This window comes from Mandrillus leucophaeus, unplaced genomic scaffold, assembly GCF_000951045.1.
Source record: "Mandrillus leucophaeus isolate KB7577 unplaced genomic scaffold, Mleu.le_1.0 Scaffold461, whole genome shotgun sequence".
Classification (NCBI taxonomy): domain Eukaryota; kingdom Metazoa; phylum Chordata; class Mammalia; order Primates; family Cercopithecidae; genus Mandrillus; species Mandrillus leucophaeus.
In genome coordinates, this window is record NW_012104932.1 from 1578495 (window position 1) to 1596940 (window position 18446).

At 40.8% G+C, this 18446-nt stretch overlaps 1 protein-coding gene across 2 annotated transcripts in view; it reads right to left on the reverse strand.

The window, feature by feature from the left end:
• Positions 1-18338, reverse strand: part of SOX5 (SRY (sex determining region Y)-box 5) — a 1081658-nt gene extending 1063320 nt beyond the window's left edge. The window contains exon 1 of one of the 2 annotated variants that reach the window (XM_011994779.1): positions 18077-18338. The gene's annotated coding sequence lies outside the window, so the exon portion shown is untranslated. The remainder of the gene's footprint in view (positions 1-18076) is intronic. The other variant, XM_011994778.1, reaches the window with a different exon arrangement.
• Positions 18339-18446: the final 108 nt, after the last annotated feature.

Below are 18446 nucleotides of genomic sequence, written 5' to 3' on the forward strand. Positions count from 1 at the left end.
AGATATCTTTTCATTATTGCATTTAACTGATCTGTACATTGATAAATCTGAAAATAAAACAATGGAAGAACATTCAAAAGCATTCTGGGATATAAGGCAGGATATGGGTCATAAATTAGTGCCAGATATACAGAAGGGTAATGGTGTCAGTGTGGCCCCAACCTTTTAGTTAATTGTGGGGAACGGCTAAACAGGAAGAAATGCTAAGTCATTATGACCCGGGCTAGTGCAAACACACACACAGATATACACTCACATACATACACACACACATTCCCTCCATGATTTAAAAAAAAAAAAATTTAAAGCATCCCAATTCTATTCTAAAACCTAATTTTTCTTCAGTTCACTTTTTAATACTTGGAGCTCATACTACCTCATTTAAATAGCTGCATAGGTCAAACCCATTAAATTGCCAAATTCTGTCTCCAACGCACTTTGTCCCCATTTGGTACATAACTTATACTTTAGAAATCTAGTTCAGTAGTATTTGAAGTGGGTGCAAAAAAGAAGAAAAAGTCCACTGGCATTTTGAAGAAAACATTACAACTTCTAATTACATTTCTGATTGTATAGGTATTCTTTATTTCCTCTTTAATCCCCTTTCTGTGTGTTTACTGGTAATAGAGTAATGTATTTTTTACTGATGGTTTATATACATGATCAGAAAAATTAGGAGAGCCCTGACTTAGATGCCCACCTGGGAACCTGGAAAAAACCTAGGACTACACTTTCTGGCTGATTACCTCTTGTCCACGTACTAACACTATATTCAGCATACAAAGGGACCCCATCACCACCACCACCATATGTCTAGGTCCAACAAGCTGTCCTACCTCCAGTTAAAATGTTGCCTTGGTTTCATTCCATAAAGAAATTTTCTCCAAAGCCAGAAATTCAAGATGATCTACAAGGTTGCATTTGTTCATCTAATTACTAATAGATTGCCATGGGGGCCCTCATTTTCACAACAGGAAGAAGTTAATGTTAATGCTCTACTATCTCTTGTTTCACCATTTTGTCACACATAACAGTTTTCATGTGCTTGAGGAAATGGATTGTGGATTGCATTGTCTCATTTTTAGCTAAATTAACCCTCATAAAATGGACAAGGGGTTTAAAAAGATTTCCTTCTCAAAAACAAATGACAGATTTTCAAGTAATACTAATAATGCAAACATAAGTGAACCCAGGAAAATGGCAGAACTGCATCTCATGGGCCAATTGCTAGCTCTTTGGCATCTGCATTTTAAGAAAAATCTGAGAATTCTAAAAAATAGAGAAGTTATCAGAAAGGTTGTTTGTAGTGGAGGCTGTGGTGTGCTGCCCAGCAGCATTTGTTCTCCCAGCTGCCAGGAGTATTGGCTGCTGGAAGCTCCCAGCTCAGTCCCTTTCCAAGAATAGCCCTAGCTTAGAGTTGTGGACCCTCCACAGGGATGGCCCACATCCCACCTCGATGTTCAGTTATAAAGGCCTGGCTCCAGGTCTCCGTTCAGAACATCTCTGAACAGGCATCCAGTTCCAGAGCTCCTCATGGGCGAGCTGAAGCCTCAGCTGCATCACAGTCCACGTCTCCTTCTGTCCGTCCTTTTCCCTCACCCCCTCGCAGGTAGTGTCCCTGAGAATCCTCCCAGAAACTCACTGCATGCAAATCTACATGTCAGAGTAGGTCTCCAGGAAACTCGGACGTGACTGTTAGAGGCACCATCATTTAACCTAGACCTTGCTTTCGGTGTTTATTGGGCCCTGAATATTAACTACAGTAGCAACACATGTACATAAACAATGAATGTCTGTGCGTTTCTGTGCATGTGCGTGTATTCTTGGGGATGTGTGCTCTAACAATGTGCCTGATGGAGTACCCCTAAAATATTAATACGTCACTGAATATGCAAAGACAGCATTTTAACTGCTGACTTCAGGAGCTAGTTTTCCACTTTTTGCTTACTCTGTCATTCATTCACAAGCAAAGCAGACCATGTTACTTAACAGTATGAGTTTCCCCATAGCCTACACGACAGAATCTAGGGTGTATGAGTCTGTAATAAAAAGATCGCGTTGATCTGACTCCTGCCCACCATCACAGCCTCATCTCAGCTAGCTAGTCCTGCCCTGTACTCTGTGCTCTACCTACACCAAACTATCTGTAATTCCATGAACACAACACGCTCTCTCTCACTGCCATGGCTTTCCACTCAGGTCATCCCATCTTCTTGGAATACCCTACCACTCTCTCGGAGCACCACCCCTTGCCTTGCTTAGCTGAACTCACAGCCTTAGCAAGGACAGGTTGGTGGAAGCAGAATGTCCAAGGGCAGAGAATAAGTGAGTGTTCTGTCTGCAGAAAATCTAAGAAATATAACTGACAAAAAGTTGGTGAGCCTTTTATCACCTGGATCCAACAACTGTAAATTCTTTTTTTTTTTTTTTTTTTTTGAGACAGAGTCTCGCTCTGTCACCCAGGCTGGAGTGCAGTGGCATGATCTCCGCTCACTGCAAGCTCCGCCTCCCAGCTTCACGCCATTCTCCTGCCTCAGCCTCCCGAGTAGCTGGGACTACAGGCGCCCGCCACCACGCCCGGCTAATATTTTGTATTTTGAGTAGAGACAGGGTTTCACCATGTTAGCCAGGATGGTCTCGATCTCCTGACTTCGTGATCCACCCGCCTCGGCCTCCCAAAGTGCTGGGATTACCGCCGTGAGCCACCGCACCCCGCCAAACAATTGTAAATTCTCCCAGTAATAAAATGGTCCTTGCACTAGGGCTGACTTCCTCCAGGGCCCGCCCTGGATATGCCACATACCGGGTAAACCATGGCTCACGAATTCCAGTAAACACTGAGTACTTCCAGTAAAACTTTGGAAGGTTTGCACATAGGCCATTATTAACTTCAGGAAACAAAATAAGTTGCATTTAAAAAGTCAAAGTAATCAGTATATAATATGCACAGGAAGACACACACATTTAGATAGTAAAAGTAACTATTACTAAACTGATTTAACAACAAAAAAAAGAAATTATATTGGAACAATAGGAGAAAAAAAATGTGTGGTTTTAAAAAGTAGGGGTAGGAGGAGTATAGTATAAGAGAGCCAAATAGTGAGAAGTCAACTGATACCTAACATTTTTTTAATCAAGGAAAACAAGGAATAAACATTTTATTTAGAAACACAGAACTGAAAGCAGTAGAAATGGAGTGGGTATACTTGTCAATAGGACAAAAATGCTATTTTATTACATAGCCTTGGGTTTTATATTATGTGCACACATTATTTCAACAGGTACCTAACTGATTAATAAAATACTCAGCTCAGGCATAAGTTATCTTAGAAAACCTTCTCCAACCTCTCTTCTGTGCTCTCAAAATAGTCTATCTGGGGTTATTGTTCTATCACTATACTTATCACAATAACAAATAACCAGTTTCTGTTACGAGCTCCCCTATCAACTTGAAGTTCTCACAGACAAGTATCAAAATCTATTTATAGAGTGTTCGTATTCCCTGGCAGAAATGAGACTTAAATTCAAATCTGAATTCAACGAATATTCACTGAGCTACAAGAACAGAAAAGTAGTAATAAGACACAGGGTTCTGACTTCAAAAACAAAGTTTATAACTATAACCTGTTATTGTATGCTGGGATTCATTATGTGCCAGAGATTATTTTAAATATCTTTCTTAATACTTAAGATTATTTTAAGTATTATTAATACTTAAGATTATTTAAGTATTATTAATACTTAAGATTATTTTAAGTATTATTAATTCTATCATTAATTCCTAATAACGGCTTTATAAAGTAAATATAATTATACCCATTCTGCAGATGAGGAATCAGACTCAGAGGTCTTAAGTAAATAGCCCAGCTAGAAAGGAAAATCCAAAATAGCAGTGTTAATATTGAGCTACAGCATCAATGTCCCTTGCCACAAACTCACAATATCTCTCAGGAGATAAGACATGCTCACAACATGATTGCAATATGCTACAATAGATACTGAAAGCCATAAAGACAATTACAGATATAAGTGTCATAAGATCAGACTGAGAGACATTCAGCTAGTATATTTGGTGAGAATGCTGTGAAAGAGTAAAATTTAATTTGGAAATGAAGAGATGGGCAGGATTTTAGAATATCTACATGAGGGAGAAGTGCTGATTATAAAGGAAGACATAAAGAGGTGAAGGCAAGTATGTATACATAGACATGAGGCACTATATGTTGTGTGTCAAATTTCTCCCCACCAGCAGAGTCCCTGGGAACTAGAAATACGGATTTAAGCATCTACTTTTTAAAGCTGCGAAACATGGAAACACTGGGAGATGAGCAGAGGCAGTATCCCAAGAGGTTAGTGGAATGGAGATGGAGGGTGGTACAAAGCATCTGAACAGCATGCTTGTTTCTGAAATCCTTCCTCTTGCCTTCCTGTCTAACACTACTGCTATAGTCCAAGCTACCATGTTTCTCTTAGGTGAATCATTTCGATAGCCTCCTTTCTAGCTGACCCAAATCCGTTCATTCCTGCCTCTCTTAAATGTCATCTGCAGGCTGTAGGCACAAATTTCATTGTCCTCTTGAGAAACCTCAAAGGGTCCTTCATCACCCTTATTATGAAGACTCAACTCTGTGACATAGCTGTGAAGGCTTAATGATCTGATCCCAATCTCTCTTTACAACCTCATCTCCATCTAATTCCCTTCCACTCTGCTTCAGCCACACTGCCCTTCTAATTCTAAGAACACACTCTTTTCCCTCCCTCTTTGGAAACCTTGTACATGCTATTCCTTCCACCTTGAAACAATTTTTTCTCCTGTCCTCATTACCTCATTAGCTATCTTTAAAATGTGACATCTTCATGTAAGCATCCTCTAACTGCTCCTCCCTCAAATACATCAGAAACTTCTCTCGTATGCTGTATAATCTTCTGTGAAATACAGTTCAACAATTTGCAATCATAAATGCTGATAATTATTTCATTACAATTGATCTTCCTTAATAGACTTTAATTCCTTGTGTGCAAAGTGTGTGCCTGTTCCACACACCACTAAATCTCTAGCAGTTAACATGGTGTCTGGCTCATAGTAGGCACTCCATAAATATTTATTGAGTACTGAATGAATGAAGAAACAAAACAAAAAGAGAAAGCAAAAATAGAGAGCAAAGTGGATTGGGCGCCAAGGAAGGTCAATTGATGAGGAGGTTTAAAGCAGACAGAAAGAGCAATCCTGGAAGAAATCCATGAGCCAGACAGGGCCAGGTGTCAGAAGTGACTTTTGTGCACTGGCATAGCTTCTGTCTGAGCATTCTGAGAAGAGTTAATAGGGCTGACATGTTGCAGATAGTTTGGGAGTCATCTGAAAAGCTCTGTTCTGCTTGAACTAGATCACAAGCAAGTATTCTTGAAAGGAAGGTCTCAAACATGAGCCTGAAAAGATAGAGTTGGAGACATTGAAGAAGCCCTTAAAAACCAGACTTCAGAATCTTAGTCGCATCCATGTGTGGTACCCAGGCACTCTGAATGTTTGAGAAATATTTCTAAATATTAATAGCATGTCAGGAGGATTGTGATACACAGTAAAAGCCTGATAGTGGTAAATAGAGCAGACTGTAGGGAAAGACACTAGTTTGGGGAACTTTGCAATGATTCAGGGTGCGAGAGGTGAGTATAGAAGAAAGGGGGAAGTGCAAGCATCATTTGGAGGGATGACTTAACAGGACTTAAAATATATTTTTCTATGTTACAATGAGCAAGAGCCCAGACTTCAGAATCAGCCCACTCTGGGTTCAAGTCTCAGCTGTGCCACTTGCTAGCTATGTTACTTTGAGCAAGCTCGGTTTCCTTGACTGTATCATGGGACAGCATCTGTACCTATGTCAGAGTTATTAGGAAAATTCAATACAAATAAACTGCTTAGTACAATGTCTAGCAACAATAGCTTATCAATCAACATCAGTGTCCACTGTGCTTTGTGAGACAGGAGCAGGGGCGCCACGATGGCATGCCAGGGAGGAAACGATTTTTGGTGGACAGGTCTTCATGTCATAAGAAGATAGCCACCTATGTTGTTAACTCCTATCCTGGCTTCTGCTGGACTTTCCTTATGCCCCATTTACCTTTCTGGCTTCTGCTCTGGACTCAAGCCAAACACAGTCTCTGCTGACCCTTTTAGAGACCTCATCCTTCAAACAGCCTGAGCCGTTTCTAAACTTTTGCCTGCAACATTTATTTCCAACTTGCCCTCTTATTTTAACCCTGCCCCCTAGAAGCAATCCTAGATACCAAACTCCGTGGCTAAATACACCACTTCTCTCTTCCGAAGAAATATCGGAAAGATTATGTTGAAAAGAAGTGCAACGTTAAACTTGATTTTTAAGAGTTAACAGAGAATGATTATTTTTTTTTCCTCCAAGGATAGGTAATAGCATCAGATTCTGAAATTAAGCACAGCAGGAAGAAAGAGGCTGCATAGATTTCACAGAGTATCACAGGCCTCTGCAATAAAGCACTTAAAAATGCCTTGTATTGCTAATTCTTTACACAATCTCCTTTTATTTCCAAAGCAGTATGCGGGACTTGAGCCATGAGACACGCATTGATGTTAACATTACACTGCTTGAATTAGAGCCATTTTTCTACTAAAACTCTGGTTGGGTTTAGAATTACTTTTTACCTTCCCTCCCCCCGAATATATTTTCCAGATCGAATGAGTAGTTGCCTCTTCCAACAATGCTGAACCCACTGTTGCAGTCATTACCTTAGCAAACATCCTTCCCCTCAAGATTCCAATAACCAGGCCTTGACCTGTATGGGAAATCTGCCTGCTTCAAGATCTCTGGATCGCATGTCACTCTGGGAATTCTAAGTGAATGAGGGCAACTCTCTTCTTAGGCTGCTTTCAAGTTCCCATCTTCCCCCAGCCCCAAGCCAATACTCTTCATTCATTCATTGAATTATTCATCAAATACTTATTAAATAGCTAATATTAGCAAGACACTGTGCTGGGCACCCTGGTGGATTTTCCTAACAGTAAAATGAAAGTGGAATTGTCCATAAAGCAATGCTTGGTGACAGACAATCAGATCGAGACCTTACTGAACGTTAAATAGATTGTCTAAGAATGTGCAGTTTTATGAAGATTTATTATTTTCACGATCACCAGTCTATTGGCTAGCATTTGTAAAGATTTAGCTTCTCTCTTTACAAGATATTTTTGTATAACGTAAATGCTTTTTTTCCCCTGTCCACATGGAAGCTCTGTCATTTGTTCAATAGATATTTGTTAAGTGCTACGATCATATGGAGAACAAAACAGATCACATGGAGAACAAATAGACAAGGTCCCTATCCTCGTGTAGTAACTGTTATCCCAAGATAATAGACACAGTGGACTCATGTTTTCATCCCATACAAACCTTGGGTTAGTGTTTTTCATTGTTTATTTGTTTGTATAAAAGGCACTTTCCTGTAAGGACCATATTAGCCTAATTAAAACCCTGTCCTCATCTTATCTCACCAGGACTCCTTTTCAGCCTACTCTTTCTCGCCTTCTCTAGCCATAGTAATCATAATCAAACTATCCTAGTCTGTTTTCTACATGCTGCTCTCTCCTTCTGTGTGTTTTTATTCATTTATTAAACAAACATCTTTAGGCACCCACTATGTCCCAGACATTGTCTTATTTGGGATACAGGGCTGGATAAACAGATCAACCTCTTGTCTTCCGTCTACTTAGTCTCCTTCAGTCTGGCCTGTTAAAAAGTTATTTCCAAGGCTAGAATACATATAACTGGCCCCAGGGCCCCCTTCCCCACTCTCCAACCCCTAGATTCCTTATGTCAGGCCCCCTCACTCTTGACTTGAAGCATGCTAATGTTTTATACACTCAAATAACTAAAGGCTCTTTAAATTTTATTTTAGAACTCCTAAAACCATATTATCAAAAAAAAAGTCTTTCTAGCAGTCCAACAATCAGTTGTGCTTTATCTTGGCACTTCCACTATTCTGTGAGCCTCTTACTTAAATTCCATATGCCATGTATATATAACTTACTACCAAACTAGATCAATGAAGTTTTTTATCACTGGTTCTCAAACTTTTATGTGCAAAAGAATCACCAGTCATGCTTGTTAAAAACGCAGGGTTACAGGGCTACACCCACAGAGATTCAGGTTCTATATGTCTGGGATGAGACCCAGAAAGCCCTGTTTTTAACAAATATCCCAAGTGGTTTTCAACTGGCTGACTGGATGATCACCTTTGAGAAACACTGTTCTGTAATTTCCTTTGATGTCAATTTTTATGTATTCAGAATCTCTGCTTAAAGTCATCAAATATTTTCTCTTAAGTATAAGCAACATGCATCTGTGTGTTCAGTGAATATTTTTGATGAATGTACGGATTAGTGAATATTTGATAATGAGCAACATTTAGAAATCATTTTATAGGCTGGGTATAGTGGCTCATGCCTGTAATCCCAACACTTTGGGAGGCCAAGGCAGGCAGATCACTCGAGCTCGGGAGTTCAAGACAAGCCTTGGCAACATGATGAAACCCCATCTCTATACATTTAAAACAAACTTCATCTCTACACAAAAGTTAAAGCAAATTAACTGGGCATGCTGGCGCATGCCTGTGGTTCCAGTTACTCAGGAGGCCGAGGTGGGAGGATCACTTGAGCTCGGGCAGTCGCGGCTGCAGTGAGCCATGACTGCACCACTGCACTCCAACCTGGGTGACAGAGTGAGACCTCGTCTCAAAAAGAAAAAAGCAAAAAGCAAGAAAGAGATCACTTTACAGCATAGACATGGCTTTCGATAACTATTTCTCATCTCTTCCTCCTAACTGTCTCATGTGATAGGCAGGTATTGTTATCTCATGCGATAGGCAGATATTGTTAGTGCTCCCATTTTACAGAGAGGAATCCCACACTAACACCTTGTGATGGAAGAGAACTAAAGTGGCAGAATCGAATAGACTGAAATTCAGGCAAAGACTGTCCCGCTCACTAGAACTGAGGAAGATGGGCAAGTCACTTGACCATTGGAGTCTGCTGTTCATCTGTGAAAAGGTGCTAATATCCATCTGATAGGAGGGCTGGGGGCGCTAAATGAGATTATCCATGTACGGCACCTAGCACCCCTCCCGGAACACAGTAAACACTCAACAGCTGTTTGTTTTCTTACTTCCCCATCGTGCAGGGCTGCCTTGACTCCATATGAAACTCATCTTGCAAACTATGCTCACTCAGCAGTCATGTATGCGGTTGCTGCTCTGTTTCAGGCATTGTGATTCTGCTAGGACTACAATTCAATGCCCTCAGGGAGCTTACCTTCTAATTGGAAATTTTTTACGTCACCCTATGGCTACCCCTTTCAAATCAGGCAGCAGAGTATTTCGAAAACCTTTCATTTCATGCAGTGAGTCCGACACAAGGCAGAGTGGACAGTGGTGCCATGAGAATAGTGAATTTGTGGTAAGAGAAAGGTTAAGAAAAGCACAGCAAGGAGTGATACGTAAAAGGAGACAGGAAGAGAAGAGCTTCTGGGTGGCCCCAGGAAGTCTCTAAAAATAAATAGGGGTCCTATGAAATTTCTTTACGTGCTGATAGATCTCTATCTGTTTGTCTCCTGTGCGTGACTTGATTTCCTGGTTGGATGTGGAAAAGACACTCCTATTTGGTTAATAGAGAAGGTACGTGGAGATGAGGCTGAGAGTGAAGCAAGAAAATTCAAGACAGAATTATAAGAAATAGTGTGCATGTCTTCAAAAGCAGTTCCCAGTGCAAGAGTACACTGATGAGACTGATTCTGCCAGACACATATGAAAGAGTGCCAGTGGTGCAGAGGAATACTAAGCATCACAAGAACTTGCATGCGAGCTGCAGTCTACTCCTGATAGTACACATCAAACAACGTCAACTCTTAGTGGTCCTGAATTACACCAGTACATCTAGGCAGACATCGGATTTTGCCATAGTTCCTAACCAGAATGGGGATGAGCCGGCAACTACGGAATGATGTAACTGCCACAATGGAGGATGAAATCCGAAGTCTCGTGAGAGGTACCATCTAGGAAACACACCGTCAAAAGTATGAACATCTTTTTCTTTTCCTCTCACAAATGTAAGTTTGTCAGCCTTTTTAAGTAGAGACATTGAAGCAACCCGTGCTCACTCTTCAGGAAAAAATTATGCCAAAAGCTTCACAGTAAGCAGTCCTTATCCTGGGCACAGATTCCCTAGAGGAGTCCCTCGTCTGAGGAATGTGTCAAAAATTAGCTCTCTTTTCCTGCCTCCCATCCTCCTTGGATTCCGAAGTTGTCCCAGTGCCAGTTTCCCACAGTACAACACACAGAACCACCTAAAAATCTGGGTCAAAATATTAGGGGTCCTAGCAATCCTACTGAAACTTACAGGCTAAGTGAGTGTCTTCTTGTATCCAAAAAGAATGCTTCCTTGCATACACAAAAGTGTTGCTCTCAATCACAATCCTGATTACCAGTCTGACTGAGTCTAAATGACGTGGTCTTCATCCTCCACCACAACCGCCTCCCCCCGACTCTGGCCCAAAAAAATAGCAACAACTCAATTCTCAGTCCAATAACGTCTTTTCTCAGATGTTGTTCTCCCAGTGGGTAGAAGAATGAACTATTGCAATGCCACCAGCTCCTCTACAGTTTCTTTTAATTTAAAGTTACAACAGGAGGGAAGAAAAGAGACTTTCTATTAAGGGACAACTCCCTGAAGGGGCTCTTAGCTGACAATCGAAGGACTGCTCATGGCAGTGATCAAATCTAAGGCAACAAAGTGCTGGTGGCTCTGTGACTCATCACAGCAGGAGCTCGCGCTGAGGGCCACTTGAGTTCAGTGCTTTGTGGTGCTGCAAGTTGGTTTAGGAACAGTAACACAGGGGAGCAAAGACTTGCAAGGTGTTTGAGGCTCAAGATAAAATGCAGACTTCCAGTGCGTTGCTACTCAACTGAATAGAAAGCCTAGAGAGGTAAGGAAATGAACAGAGTTCTGCCTCATGTTATAGGGCAAATTACCTGAAGATGGTCAAGGTCAGTTGGTATAGCTAGTGTTCAGTTTATACTCTGATAAAAAATAAGGATTAATGGAAGATAAATGAACCGAGCTATTTTTAAATGACAAACGTTAAAGATGTTTGCTTGCATAAACAATGCCTTCCAATTATATGAAATATCCATTATTTAGATATATTTACAATCACCTGATAAAATTCATCTATACCTTTCAGATGCATTTTGTGAGTACACTGAAAAGAGTGCAAAATACACTGGGCATTTCCTCCATGCCACAAACAGTACTATGGACTTAGAGATGATGTCATATAACCTAATTTAATCCCAATTAGTGAGGTGATACTGCCATTACACTCATTTTGCAATTGAGGAAAACAAAGCTCAAAGAAACTCAAAACTCAAAGAGACCTCAAAGCAATTGCCAGGTCTCCTGTGTGTGAGTGTGTGTGTATGTGTGTATGAGAGAGAGACAGAGAGAGAGAGAGAGAGTGAGTTCACCTGTCTGAAGCAAGTGAAGTACTACTAAACTGGGCTATACTGCCAAACCATAGCTATACCACTCAGATCTCCTGTTTTGAGAGTGTAATTGACTTACTTCCCCAACTGCTTCCCCTATAGCTCTAGCACCACTTAGGCGCAGAGGCCATGCTTCCTGTAGCTGCTCCCAGCCAATGACTGACAGTGAGGAATGCTGATACAGGCCATTCTTTCAAGATAGATGACTCTTCCAATGGCGGCTGGCTCTTATTTGCCTACCCAAACCTTTCATAGACTGCACTATAGTCAAACTTCTTCCTACTCAATCTTCTTTCCTTGCCCCTCTCCTTGCATAAGTGTCAAACTTGTCTCATGGTCAAAAGGCTCTCCTGGCCTTGTCCTGCCCTCTCCCCCTCTCCCCTAAAAAACTTCTTACACATCTAATCCCATCTTGGCATCTGCTTCTCAAGGAACTCCAATTAATGCCAAAAAATACATTTATTTGCTGTTTTAAGAAGCCTCTCCTTTATCTTTGCTCAGTTGTACTTATAGACAAATTCTGTTTCATTGGGAAGAGAAAATAACCACTAATTTCTCCATGTTTCTTTACCACCTCATCAAACCAGGCAATGGTATATTTATGGTGCCTTTCTCCTTGCGCCCAATTTAAATAAACAAACCAACCTACAAGTTTCTCTTTGAAGTACTGTTGCCTCCAGAGAGGAAAGCACTGAAAAATCAGATGGATTTCTTTTTCCACATGGACTTTCTCTTTATCCACGGTCCTACAGCTTAATATAATGCAGAGGTGAATGACTATCAAAGGATTAAATATCAATAAATTTTCACTAGTTCATATTTGCTAATAGGAAATCAAAGAGATAACAAGAGGAGAAATCTACAGAATTAGGTCCTAAAGTTTTTATTTATCCTTACCTATTATGTAGGGTATAAATGTGAATTACTGAAAAAGCACTTAAATGAATAAAAGATAGAATTCACACTTGCACCAAATACAGCATCTTAATAAAATCACATTGTCAGAGATCATATACAGACGTTCACTGAATCACTGTTTTAAAGTGTTGATCTCAGCCTCAAGAAAGTGATACATTTTTTTTCTTTTTAGACTCAAATAAATTCAAAGTAAGTACAAAATGAAGCTTCAACCGTTATTAATGATCAGAACCTAGACTTGACTAGGAGAGAGAGCTGAGTGTAGCTAACATTTATTGAGCACATAGTTCATGACAGACACTATGCTAGGCATTTCACACATAGTGTCTAGCATAATCCAAACAATATCCCTATAAGAAAGGGCATCATAATTTGCAGTTTAAGAGGTTAAGAAGGCCGGGCGCGGCGGCTCACGCTTCTAATCCCAGCACTTTGGGAGGCCGAGGAGGTGGATCACGAGGTCAGGAGATGAAGACCATCCTGACCAACAGGTGAAATCCCGTCTCTATTAAAAATACAAAAATTAGCTGTGTATGGCGGCACATGCATGCAATCCCAGCTACTCTGGAGGCTGAGGCACAAGAATCCCTTGAACCCAGGAGGCAGAGGTTGCAGTGAGCCAGCATTGTTCCACTGCACTCCAGCCTGGGCTACAAGAGCAAACCTCCGTCTCAAAAAAAAAAAAAAAAAAAAAAGAGGTTAAGAAAAGGAGGTAGAACCCTGTAAGTTCAGATCTTTAAATAAAATTTTGGATAAATCACAGACCTACACTGAAAAATTCCAAATGAGATACCTTTCTGCTTTCCTGGTTCCTTCCTGAATTCCCTCACTTCCAACAGTTTAATTGGTGTTGAAGAAAGAAAAAATGCCTTAAGCCACCAGAGAATACAAACTGGATATCAAACTAAAGTCCGCTCATCCCTATGACTACTGCATTATTTTTACTCTGTGTACACAGGATATCATACAAGCGTAGAGTAGTTGAATGACATGTAGCTGAGCATCAGAGATACAAGCAGGTCTTTGTTTTGGGGTGTTTTGTTTTTACTTATAATGAACTTTAAGAAATAGAAAATGAATGGACTTACACTTGTAGAATTCAATGCCACCATTACTAGTACTCCCCAAAATACATTTTTATGGCTCAATTTTTAAGGATGGTTATTTAATGGTTATTTACATGTATTCAAATTTTTCCTAATTTTGTCAATATGCTGCCCCTACTGAATGTCATCCTTAACTGCAAGTGAAATCATTAGCTGCCTATAAGGTATGATTTGAGTAGTATTGAAAAAGTCCTCACGCATATAAATATTTACTCCTGGCAGCTTTCCTTGATACCTGCAATTGCCACAAGTTTATCTCTATGGAATTAGATGACCATAATAAACTACCAAAATGATAACAGTAATATCATCTAGTTTGAGAATTAAACCATAATGAATGAATAACAACTTTAAAATAGTTAGCTTATGAGCCAGAGGTTAAATGGGGCAAATGGGGCAGGAATTCAGAAGGGTCCATCAAGGCAAAATGGACTGTCAAGGGCCCATCCTGAAGGTCAGGACCCTCACTGGGAAAGCATTCAAAAGTCCCATGTAGGCAGTTAAAGGAGCAGGTCTTTGGAGGAAATAACCCCCCCCCAAAATTCCCCTAACTAAAGTTAGCCTACCTTTGACCTTGACTCAATTTTAAAGACAAGGAAATTGAATTTGGTAAAATTTATTAAATAGTCCTACAGAAATGTCCCCATATGGCCCTGCTAAAGCAAACTAAAAGTGCCTGATTGTCTGCCCTTCTACTGATCCTTAAGCACTCCATTTCTCCCCTCTTAAATATCAAAATTCATTATATTTAAGAAAAAGGTTAAATCTTTGCTTCATATTTTTAAAAACCTCACTTTACTCTTTTATTAACATCAACTTTTCATGCAAACGAACTCTTGGTTAATTTAAGATCATGAAATTACTTCTCCACATCGGAAATCCCTCTCATAAATATTAGGTATAAGTGATTATTTACGTTACATCACACACACAAAGTAAACAACAAAAACCCCACTCACATTTGAGAATCATTTACTATTCCAACTCCCCAAGCTCCCCCAAATGGGAAATGGAATAACCAGACTGATCATAATTGGATTAAGAACCATAATTCTTTAATTCATTCATCAAATTGAGGCATTTGGAACAGTTTATTTACAGAGTTGTTTAGACAGTTTTGTGTGGTGTTTTTTAAGATAAACCAAAATGCCTTTCTGAAATAAGTTTCAGATCCCAAATCATTAACATATGAAAACCAAATGTAGACAATTTACAAATGGGTGTTTTAAAACAATGTTTGGAACAAAATTGGACTTTTATTTCATTAACTATCTACAAATCTAAGTTCAGGATATAGTTTATTTGAAACAGCCAACCACTTTCTTCGCCTTTAAAATAAATCTTCATTTCTCAGACTAAAAATTTTTGACCAGTGCGTGAGGGAATGCATTTGACTTCAGGCCTAGACAAATAAGTTTCCAGTTTACTCTCAAAACTCTAATTATAGCATTCTCTACCAGTGAAGTTGATTAGCTATTGGGTGAATCATCCAGGTTATGCCAATCAATTATATCCAACAATTGTAGCTTCTGGAAATCTAAACAGTGTGCAACATTAGAACTCTCCGTTATTTGAAATTCAGTGTATTTTAGGAGATTAGGAAACATAAATTTTGTCCTGTAAGTTTTCCTTTTTTATATAATCTGAACATACCTTCAAATCAATGATTACTTATCACTCAGGAAAGGAACAGAGCTTTTTAAGAAGGCAGTACATCCTGTAAGCACTATATCAAATTTTAAACTTGCTTTGTAAGTAAGAAAAAAAAAATTCTTTAAGCATTTAAATTCATTCCTTTAACTGGAAAGGGAAAATTTAGAAATTTAAATTCTCCTTATCACTCACAACTCACCCCCACTGAGGACAACCAAAAACATGCCAACATACCTGAGTATAAACTTCACTCTTTTGCTATTTACTATTTATATACTCCACAGATAGCATCTTTCTAAGTGTATATATTTTTTTCTTTTACCAAACCACGTGTCAGTCTAAACAGGATGTGCACTTACATGTATAGAACTAAGTTAATTTGAATTAGCCATTGGACCTCAAATGCCTATTTACCAAAGAGGTTTGGGAGTTTTGAATTCTGTATACAACATCCCATTCAACCAGAACTGTTTAAGCTCAACAACAAAACTAATACAAGGTTTCCATATTAAGAATTGAAGTTTTTCCTGTATTAAGAGTTTACACTTGCAAGTCTGTGTCAGATTGGATCAATACTACCCATTCAAAAAGGCTACAAAATGAATTTTTTAAAAACCACAGCAAACAAAAAACTGTTGATTCTTCAGGAACAAGGTTGTTAGAAGAGAGACCACTGGAAAGAAAGGGGGGGAAAAAGAAAGAATTTCAAGCAAGTATGCTACTATGTAATTAACACAAACAACTAAATAATTATGCACATCCCTTCCCACCCCCACAATTAAATGTTTTTAAACAACTCATGTGATGAAAGATCTACCTTTTAGGCAAACAAAAGCAATCCCTAGCAGTTTAAGGATTTAAGGCTGTATTGCATCAGTTTTAAGTGATGCTTATGATTTTTATCTTGTATAGTTCTGAGGAATAAACAGTTGATGGCATAATTTGCAGGAGAACGCTGCACAGTGCCTAAAAGAACTGCCACTGTAAGTACTTACGATTTTAAATCATTGTGGCTGAATTTATCTAGGCTTCTGCCTGGGAGCTATATTTAAATCAGGAAGAAGCACCCCTAGAAACTTTGTTCCATGTATCTGCATTTGAAACCAGATTCCTTCCCTATCTGAGCTAACAGCAATTCTCATACAGCTGAATTCCTTTAAAATTAGACAGATCAAAATTTAGCAGTTCTGTAAAGGCTCTAAGAAATCGTCCTCCTTTTAAATGCTATAAAAGTCAAACTTGAAAAACATTTCCGTATACTTTAAAGCCATCTGGCCCTTAACCTAATCACTCTTGGCCATCGAGCCTCACTCCCGTAATCCTGATCAAAAATTCTCCTCTGGTTTTTCTGACGGAAATGTCCATTGCCTAAAAATCACCCACGTGCCTACTTCATTGGCCTGTTTGTGTGTGTTTGTGTGTGTGTTTTCAGGATACTAGGGGCCATTATTTATGAAAAGCAAGGAAACAAATCACTGTCCAGTCCCTTTGCAGATTCCCACACTTACTGCCCCAAATCCCACTCGGTCCTGCCCTTGGCTAAAGAACGTGCTGAGCCAGAAGGCAGTCCCTGGGGACATCTCCTTATGCCTTTCTTGACAAACTCCTTTGGCTATCTGGGTATGTGAGGATCTCAACTGGGTTCCAGCAAATCCCTAAACTTTTGTAAGAAAGTACAGTTGACTGCCACCCAGAGTGCCTGGACTGCCTGGCACCGAGTGTAGGGTTCTGCATATTCACAGGATTTCTCGTCTTGACCTGCTTTAGCTGAGAAGGGAACACATTAAAATGATTTCACATTCATCACATTCTGAATTTAGTCACAGAAACCAACGTCTTCAGATATTCACCAGGGTCAATCTATTTATTAATATAGTCGCTTTGCAAAGTGTAGGGAAAATGACTACTAAAATATGTAAACAGTGCTTCGTGTGCATCCGATCAATACTCAACAAACTGCTGCTCTCCAACGCAAACATTTCCAAATCCAATTTGATTTCAACTCGTATAACCTCTTTTCATTGCTTCTTATTGCTGTAGCCCGAAAGTGCAAGCGAGATTTCCCAAACCCGCGCTTAAAGTGACACAACACGTGAGTGGTCTTCACTTTGTACACTGAGTGAGGAGGGGGAAAAAAAGTAGTTGCAATTAAAATTAAAGCTTCCGGTCTCTGAAATCCCTAGAATCCTGAAGGATGAGACTTGTTTCCGAAATTCCGGGCGGGAGGGAGGGGGAATGGTAGGGAGAAGGATTGCAGAAAGCGAAACAAAAAGACGAAAGAGTCGGGGGGTGGGGGTGACTAAGGTTAGGGGGTGGGCCGGGGGTCGCTCTGATATCCTAGAAGGGCTAAGGGGCTTTGTCCAACTTTTAGGGTCTGGCCTTGGACGTTCGCCGCGATGCCCAGCACAGCCCAGGGTTCTCCCCGCACTCCTGCCCTCCTCTCGCATCAACCACCTCCACCGCCACCACTTACAAAACAATACCAGCAACAGTACGCAGGCTTCCCAACAAAAATAGAAAGTTATCCCGTCTCTGGGTCGGGGTCCAAGCCCGCGCTCCAGGGTCCCCCGGCCAGCCGCCCCCGGGGATGACAGGGCCACTCCGCGCCTCGGGCCGCCTCCCACCTCTCCGTCACCCCCAACCCAGTCCCCCTCCCTCTGTACTTGAGGAAACTCCGGCGGCGGCCCCCTCCCTCCTCCGCGGCTCTCCAGCTGGAGCCGGGAACGAGTGCTGCTGAGTGGCGGGCCCGGCGAGCGGCAGAGGGGAGCTCTGCGCCTTGGAGGTCTGCCCACAACAACATCGGGACGAACAACAAAGTTAAAACGCAGCGATTCACGCACCTTACCCGGTCTCGTTAATGCCTCCTCCGGCGTGGGATGCAAAGTGGCACAGAGGCGGGCTGGGGGCCCCCGGGAGGAGACTGGAGATGGGTTTTGGTGGCTCGCCTTTTTCACTCTGTGTGTGTGTGTGTGTCTGTGTGTGTGCGTGTGTGCCGGTGTGTGTGTGTGTGCGCGCGCGTGTCCCTCTCTCTCCCCCCGTCTCTCGCTCGCCCGCTCGCTCGCGCTCCCCGTGTTGCTCTCAAGGACGAGGTGAAATCCCTTTGCTGGTCATGAGGCGGCTTCAGAGACAAACAACACAATGCGAGTGCAAATAACAAAAGGCAAAAAGACAGTAGGAACAATGGGGGAGGCGAGGGCAGCGCACCAGCCG